This window comes from Oculina patagonica, unplaced genomic scaffold (genome assembly GCF_052425735.1).
Source record: "Oculina patagonica isolate OP01 unplaced genomic scaffold, crgOcupat unplaced121, whole genome shotgun sequence".
NCBI lineage: Eukaryota > Metazoa > Cnidaria > Anthozoa > Scleractinia > Oculinidae > Oculina > Oculina patagonica.
Genome location: NW_027557205.1, coordinates 4,779 through 13,384, shown reverse-complemented (window position 1 = coordinate 13,384; position 8,606 = coordinate 4,779). Strand labels below are relative to the sequence as shown.

The 8,606-nt window shown below is 38.7% G+C and overlaps 1 pseudogene across 1 annotated transcript; it reads left to right on the top strand.

Moving 5' to 3' along the window:
- The first annotated feature begins 1,990 nt into the window (after positions 1-1,990).
- Positions 1,991-7,292, top strand: LOC144639708 (uncharacterized; annotated as a pseudogene). The gene is made up of 2 exons (XR_013568199.1): positions 1,991-2,099; positions 5,516-7,292. The product of XR_013568199.1 is annotated as an uncharacterized LOC144639708 (transcript).
- The last annotated feature ends 1,314 nt before the right edge of the window (positions 7,293-8,606 follow it).

Here is an 8,606-nt window from a genome sequence, read left to right as displayed (position 1 = left end):
TAAATGTTATCACTTACATACTTGACTTTGTCTGGATATTTTAAGGAGAAGATTATAACTGATTACACAATGAGACAATGCTACACAGACAAAGAAACAGTTTGGCGAGGGTACGATCACATTTTTATTCAAATTTAGTTTGAATTGATGAGTAAGCCTTTCTAGATTGTGCTCGTAAGTAAACAAAGACTTTCAGAGGCTTGAGGACTTACGAAGACCTTGAAGTGTTGTTTTTTCGCTTGTTGGAAGGTAAAGGTTACCTGAGGTTGCATGTACTACAAAACACTGTTAAAAACCATTATCGAAAATTTCCTGAAACGTGTCGAGCACAGTCTATTGAGGCCTGCCAGTGGGGCAACTGTCTTATAGGAAGAGAGTAGCCCCTGCTGTGTGAAGTCCCCTCAACTTGTTTCCTTGTGTTTACAGACCTTTGCAGTAGTAGTCACACCCTCCCTGCCTTCTTTCTTCTTACAACTTTGGTAGCCTTAACTCTAAAAACAGGTGTATCTCTCTAAAGTAGCTGTGTTACAGTCAACTCTCTCTTAACAGACACCTGGTGTTGATCCTGTTCCTGTAATTGTCCAGTCATTCTACTCTAACTAAACTCTCTATGAGACGGACACCTCTTTAAGATGGACAGTTGGAGCCGGTCCCGACGGTGTCCATTTTAGAGAGAGTTGACTGTATAAAGAATTATTAAAAAAATAAATCAATAAATACCTTATACTTGCTTGTATGCCAGCACCTAAGAACAATATTATTATAAATGAAATGTGATATTCTTTCTTTTAGTTTATTATATTTTGCTAAATAGTAAAACAGCGTAAAATATTGACTCCTACTAAAAAAACTCGTTTTTCCCAAGAATGAATTTTTTTAACGTTTGGTTATTTTTTTTTCTTATTCGGTCACATCAAGTCTCTGTAAAGGATGTTATATGTTTGACGTAGAGATTTACAGCAAGGCGCCCAAAAGTGTGACCACTTTTAATTTATTCACATTCTTTCGTGCAGATTTAATCCAATCAAAAGCCGTGGATAGCTTGCAGTTGACTTCTGATTGGATTAAATCTGCACGAAAGAATGTGAATAAATTAAAAGTGGTCACACTTTTGGGCGCCTTGCTGTAAATGCAAAAATTCCGATAAATCAAATTCGAGCTTATTTCTTATCCTGGTCTTGTTCAATTTGAGTACGGTAATTTTGTACTTTCCACAGACATATCTGTTGTTGCTGTGGTTTTTTTTCTTTTCTTTTCTTTTCTTTTCATCGACCTTTTCTGTGCTGCTATTTCTCTAAATAAGAGGAGAAACTCTTATGTTCTGCTGTTATTATTGTATATAGTCAAATCAAAATGTATGAACCACTGTATAGTAAAGCGAGAGGTTTGTCCACATGCTCTGTGTAAATAACAATAAAATGCACTTTTCAAACTTGGTTTATCGAGACGTTCATTTAAGCTATGGTTTTTTTCTAAAAAGATCCAAACGGATTCGGTCCGATTTTCGGACCGGATAAGGCCTTCTGTTTACACGGGACCGTTCTGGAACCGGTCCGGGCAATTCATGATAATTTTTACGCCCACTTTAGACACTTCGTTTTTTTTTGAGAATTTTATCGAAGAGGAAGAAGGAAAATGTTCAATTTAAAGTGCACCGTGGTGGCGTTGAACCCGGGTCGTTCGACTGAAGAGCGGGTGTGATGACCACTAAGCCACCAAAAGCTGGCTCCCAGATTGTGATTCGCTTTCGACGATTGGCAAAGTCCACAGAAATAAGGCCACTTACAGGTCGACTAACATTTGAGATATCCAGATCAAGATGAGCCTAAATATGTATTGTTCAGTGCTTTATTCATAACCGCCATAGATTTCTTTAAATTTCTCCAGTTCGTCGATCTCGTGCGAACACATAGGGTGGTCTGCCTGTGGTCCTCGACTCCACACCTTTCGACCTTTCTCGATTCCAGACCTCCTAACTGCTTGCGTTCGTGGGGAGGAGTGAAACACGATCGCCTCAAAGAACGACTGCGTGGGAGGCTACCAAACTGCTAGATCGAGCGTAATGGTCGCTATAAAGCGAAAAAACGCGACGATAGCAAGTAAGATGTATTTTTTATTTATCGTAATGGCTGATGTGAGGGCCCCCTGTGATTGGACTGAAATTCAGTCTTTTGCCAAGGTTCACCCCAAGCCGGTTTGGGCAGGTGAACTTGAGACAGTACAGACTATCAGAGAGTCTTTCTTGACTTTCTTGATCGGTAGGATCCTTCAAGCCTGGTTTTCACTAGCGACGCAAGCACAAGCGCAAGGATAACAGCTCTTATATCTCCGTGAAAACGGCTTCGACTCAAGCAAATGCACAAGCGCATAGATCGGGCAAGCCCAAGCACCAAAATTTGTCCTTTTTGCGTGATTGCGCTTGTGCTTGCGTCGCTAGTGGAAACCAGGCTTTATTCTTTTATTCTGTTTAGGGACGAACAATTAAAAAAGTGATAAGGGGTTGGGGAATTTTCGGCTTGCACGAATTTTTTTTTCTGTCCATTTCTTGTGCAGGAATTTTTTTTTCGGGTGAAACCCTCTGCTCGAATTTTTTTTAGACAAATGTTTTTTTTTTTTTTTCAGACAAATGTCATGTGTCATGTATTGCTACTTTATACCATGTTTTTGACAAATGTTGCTTTGTTGATTATTTGCTTAATTGTTTAAATATTTTTAAAATGCTGTTGTTCATTGATTTCATCCTTTAGGAACTGTCAATTGATAAGTATCGAAGGGGGGAAAAGGGGGGGTCAAGGGGCAGTGCAATTATTGGAAAAATGGAGGCTAAAAAATATGTTACCCACCCCTTCCTTCTAGCTTAAAACTGACTGACCAAGCCCTGAGCGAGGGTTGGAAATTACATGACCCACCCCTTTCTACAAAAAATAGTTTATAAGGAAAAGTCTTTTTGATTGTCTGTAATGGATTAGAGGTTTTTGAATTGATATCAGCTTTTAAAGTGCGATCCCAATCATACACCACCCTGTGTCCCTTATGGACACTGTAATTCTATGTACATCTTCTTTCGCTTCTTAACACACCAAAGCAGGATGAATTTCTCACTTCATGTAGTAGATTTGTGTTTTTCACATATTTCCGTGTTAAGTCGGTGAGAAAACTTAGACAAACATATGCAAAAACTGAAACAATACTTACGGTAATAGAAATTCATAAATAATTACTGCAGAAATTAAATTTGACAGGATTTGACAACAGAAACTAAAACCACTGCATTCATGTTTTGCAATCTGTTTGAGAAATGAGTTACCTTATTACATGAAATTTTCGCGACATGTTAATTTCGCGATTTTAAGATGCGCTTATTTCGCGACACTTAAATTTCACGATTTTGCGAAAATGTTGTATTTTGAATCACTTTAATTTCGCGTTTTAGAGGAAGACAATTAACATTTTCTTCCCAATATTATTAAACATGTCATTGAATTTAATAAAACGACTTTATAAAAGGAACAATAATGTCAAAATTAACAAAAACGCAAAGGCAGGACTAAATGTCAAGTAGATGTAAGTAAATGGAGATGCAAGTAAATGTAAGTACAAGTAGTTCAAGCTTGTACGAGAATTGTACGTCAATTGACCGTAACATCCATTTACATTGAAAATTGCTTCCTTCAGGGGTACTTGACACATTCTTTCTTGATAATCGGCGTAATGAGAGTCACTTAATTTTTTGCGTCATGTTATGTTCGCGACACTTATTGTTCATGTCACTTTAATTTCGCGATTTTTTTTAGAATCGCGAAATTCGCGAAATTAACGTGTCGCGAAAATTTCATGTAATAAGGTAACTGGTAAGCAATCTACGCAGGCTGGAGAGAGACGAGCTAAACGAATGTTATGATCACAATCCATCTAGGAGGGTCAGGGAGCATGCTCCCCCAGAAAATTTTGAAATTTCTAGGCTTGAAAATGCTATTTTCAGTGTTCTCCACCATATATTTCGTCAAATAATTGATGTCATTAAGTGTTAAATGATGACAGGTGTTTTCAGTGCTTAATAGGACCTTTCTTTCTGCACGAATTTTTTCTTTGCCTTCCCCTTTGCACGAACGTTTTTTCTTGCTATTTTGGCTTGCATGAATTTTTTTGTTTTTCCCCACCCCACCCCCATCACTTTTCTAATGGTCTGTCCCTTAGCGTAATCGAACAGAATTCAAGTTTAACTTTACAAGAAAATAATTATCTCCGCGTAGAACACAAGAGCAAAATACTTCCGTGCAGTTAGAATGGAACACTACAATGTATAAACGAAAGAGATTAATTATATATGATGGGATCTACTAGATTTAGTAGACAGAAATTTCTTATCTCATAATATAAAGGGCCGCTGTGGGCAAGAGGCGCGGTGGGAGGCACGGTGGCCTAATGGTTAGTGCGCCGGACTCTGGATCGAGCGGTCCGAGTTCGAGCCCCGGCCGGGGTCACTTGTGTTGTGTTCTTGGGCAATACACTTTACTCTCACAGTGCCTCTCTCCACCCAGGTGTATAAATGGGTACCGGCGACATAATGCTGGGGGGGAAACCCTGTAATGGACTAGCATCCCATTCAGGGAGGAGTAGAAATCTTCCTAGCCCCTAATGCTACGGAAACCGGGACAAGCTCCAGCAGTGTGGGCCGCTTGGCTCAAGGCTTCTCCTTTTGTGAGCAAGAGACCGTTTGACCTTTCTCGCAGCTAAAAAGCTTGCCTGTGTATATCGTATGTCGTTTATCGACATAACAGTATAACGCAATCTTTGTTGAGACAACATAGGGAAATTTAAAAAAGTATATTTTTATATATATAAAATAAAATATTACTGTTGTTCAATTATATAGAGCAAATTTACAAAGAAAATGACAGTATTAATGTATTATTTGCATCCTTGGTCTGTGAATTCATAACAACTGTGTTTATTTGAATAATTCCATCAGATCCTAACCATGCTATTTATACCATCACTTACATTGTTTCTTATGTTTAAAAAATGTAAGCTGCAGTTGGATGAGAGTCTTTTTCACCAATTTTAGCGAGACTGGTTGCTGTTACACCCAGAGATCATACATAAACCAGTATATTTTGCAGGAACAATCATGGGCACCATGCAACTATGATTCGTACACATGGCCAGCTTAAAGTTGGATCAGAGCATTAGCCTATTATTTTGATAAAAATACTCCTCACAAGAATCCCAAAGCCCTGGTGTTTTGGGGATGTGAGAAGGGGGATAATTTTCACCTTCCCTTGTGCATCACATTATGCAATTTCTTGCAAATAACATGACAGCAGAATGTGTGGTTACAGAAAATATTCATACCCACCCCACATTGGGAAACTAGAAATTTTGACTGGGTGGGGGATCTCAAAGCCAAAATTTTAAAACAAGAGTATGACGCTCAGCTGGAATTTCCAGGGGGGTGGGGGCTTCAAAGCAAAAGAACAACACATGGAAATAATTACGTTTCTTTTGCTTTTAGGTCTGAGAATGACATTCCCAGCTAGTGGGTAAAGCTCATGTACCTTAATGGCTAAAGATTACACAAAGTGCAGCAAGAGTTTCACTCAAACTAGCCAGGAAGAGAGAGAGACAGGAGAGAAGCCTTTTGAATGTAACCAATGTGGCAAGTGTTTCAATCAGGCAGGACATTTAAAGCAACATAAAAAAAAACACACATAGGAGAGAAGCCTTTTGAATGTAATCAATGTCGCAAATGTTTTAATCAGGCAGGACATTTAAAGGAACATGAAAGAACACACACAGGAGAGAAGCCTTTTGAATGTAACCAATGTGGCAAGTGTTTTAATCAGGCAGGACATTTAAAGCAACATAAAAGAACACACACAGGAGAGAAGCCTTTTGAATGTAACCAATGTGGCAAGTGTTTTAATCAGGCAGGACATTTAAAGGAACATGAAAGAACACACACAAGAGAGAAGCTTTTTGAATGTAACCAGTGTGGCAAGTGTTTTAATCATACAGGACATTTAAAGCAACATAAAAGAACACACACAGGAGAGAAGCCTTTTGAATGTAACCAGTGTGGCAAGTGCTTTAAATTGGCAGTACATTTAAAGCAACATAAACGAACACACACAGGAGAGAAGCCTTTTGGATGTAACCTGTGTGGCAAGTGTTTTAATCAGGCAGGACATTTAAAGCAACATAAAAGAACACACACAGGAGAGCAGCCTTTTGAATGTAACCAGTGTGGCAAGTGTTTTAATCATAGAGGACATTTAAAGCAACATAAACGAACACACACAGGAGAGAGGCCTTTTGAATGTAACCAGTGTGGCAAGTGCTTTAAATTGGCAGTACATTTAAAGCAACATAAACGAACACACACAGGAGAGAGGCCTTTTGAATGTAACCAGTGTGGAAAGTGTTTTAGTCAGGCAGAAGACTTAAAGCGACATAACAGAACACACACAGGAGAGAAGCCTTTTGAATGTAACCAGTGTGGCAAGTGTTTTAGTCAGGCAGGAACTTTAAAGCAACATCAAAGAACACACACAGGAGAGAAGCCTTTTGAATGTAACCAGTGTGGCAAGTGCTTTAAATTGGCAGTACATTTAAAGCAACATAAAAGAACACACACAGGAGAGAGGCCTTTTGAATGTAACCAGTGTGGCAAGTGTTTCAGTCAGGCAGGAGACTTAAAGAAACATAAAAGAACCCACACAGGAGAGAAGCCTTTTGAATGTAACCAATGTGGCAAGTGTTTTAGTCAGGCAGGACCTTTAAAGGAACATAAAAGAACTCACACAGGAGAGAAGCCTTTTGAATGTAACCAGTGTGGCAAGTGTTTTAGTCAGGCAGGAAGCTTAAAAAAACATACAAGAACTCACACAGGAGAGAAGCCTTTTGAATGTAACCAGTGTGGCAAGTGTTTTAGTGAGGCAGGAAGCTTAAAAAAACATAAAAGGACACACACAGGAAATAAGCCTTTTAAGTTAGCAGGAAACACAATGAAGCAAATACGTATACACAAAGGCGACAAGCCTTTTGAAGTTAATCGGCATGGTCAGTGCACCACAGGAACAACTTGTGAGATTGAGAAGGATGAAAATGCCGTCAGCATCGCTGAACTTTTAAGTGACCTCAAAGAAATCAAACAGGAAAAACCATAAAATTACTGAGTGTCATGTAACCAGTATTTTGACCTAGTGACCACTGTTATTTTTGTTGAAAAAAATAAAAAATTAATAGTTATGTTGAGGGAAATCTCAAAACATCTGTTATGCATCTAAAAAGTTTGACAGGTGTTTTAGCCATGTGGCTCTCAATGGGTTCCAAACACTTCAGACCCCTTTCTTCTAATGGTGACAAGATTTTCCTTGCTCAATCCCAGCCCCTGCTCAGATATCCTTACCAGTAGACCCCCTCCCCCTCCTTTTGCCTCAAATTTCTATAATTTGCCTGCAAGTGAATGTTATTTGGCTTATTCTCCAAGAAAACCTGTAAAAACCTGTAGTAAGAATATATGGTTGGATATATGCCCACTATTGCAATTTTCCAGACTCCACTTCTCCTCCCCCCTCCCCCCCCCCCCCCCCCCCCCCCCACTATCTGCACCCACAGGAAATTCCCAAACACCATTAGGCTGGGGACAGGGGTGTGGAATATTCTGGAATAACCTAATAGCATCATCCCAGACCAGAGGGAGGCAGACTCCCATAAAAAATGACAAGAACAATGTCTGCTTCTGGTATTACAAGATATGTTTTTTTATATGGTACATTTTTATGATAGAAATTGGTAGCTGAATAGATAGCTTTTACACTATTTTCGTGTATATCTAAAAAGGGGACCGTTAGAGTCATTCCAGTCCTGAAATGCCAAAAGATAAGGCGAGAATATCTTGTGTTTTATTTTTGAATCAATGCCTCCAAGGGAAAAAATTAGTCCTTGCAATGGTTGACTGGTAGCTAAAAACTTCCAGTGATCATCACCCATAAAACCATCATGTAAGCGTACTTAGAATATTCTAGTCCTCATCTTGGTGTATAAGGAACTGAATCAGTGAAGTTTTTAACAACCATAAAAAAATGTGTTTTCTTCACAAAGCTGTTAGTGAGAATATAATGTCATAAAAATAATATACTGGTCTCTACCTTATCGTTACTTTTTTCTCGGGACTTAATCTTCGCGATTTTCAAAAAATCGTGAAATTGAAGACCCACAAAAATTTATTTTTAACGTTTTTTAACATATTAATTTTTTATGCTTTTAACATATTTTCGACCAAATCGCAAAAATAATTGTTATAATTCCAGCGAAATATCACAATTCCATTTTCGCAAAATTAAGTTCCCACGAAAATAAGTAACAATAACTAAAGGTAATTAAGGGACGCTAGGAGAAGTTAGTGAATACTGGAAAAAGGACACTACAGTATTTCCTGACAGTGATACAAATAATGTTGGGATTTTGTTTTGCAATTGATCATGACACCTTCCATGTGGGGTAGGAGCCCATGGGAGGAGGGGGTATTTCCCAAATTACCTTTATAAAGGTAAGTGCCACCCAACAGGGTCGTGATTGTGGGCTCCCAATCTAGAACTATT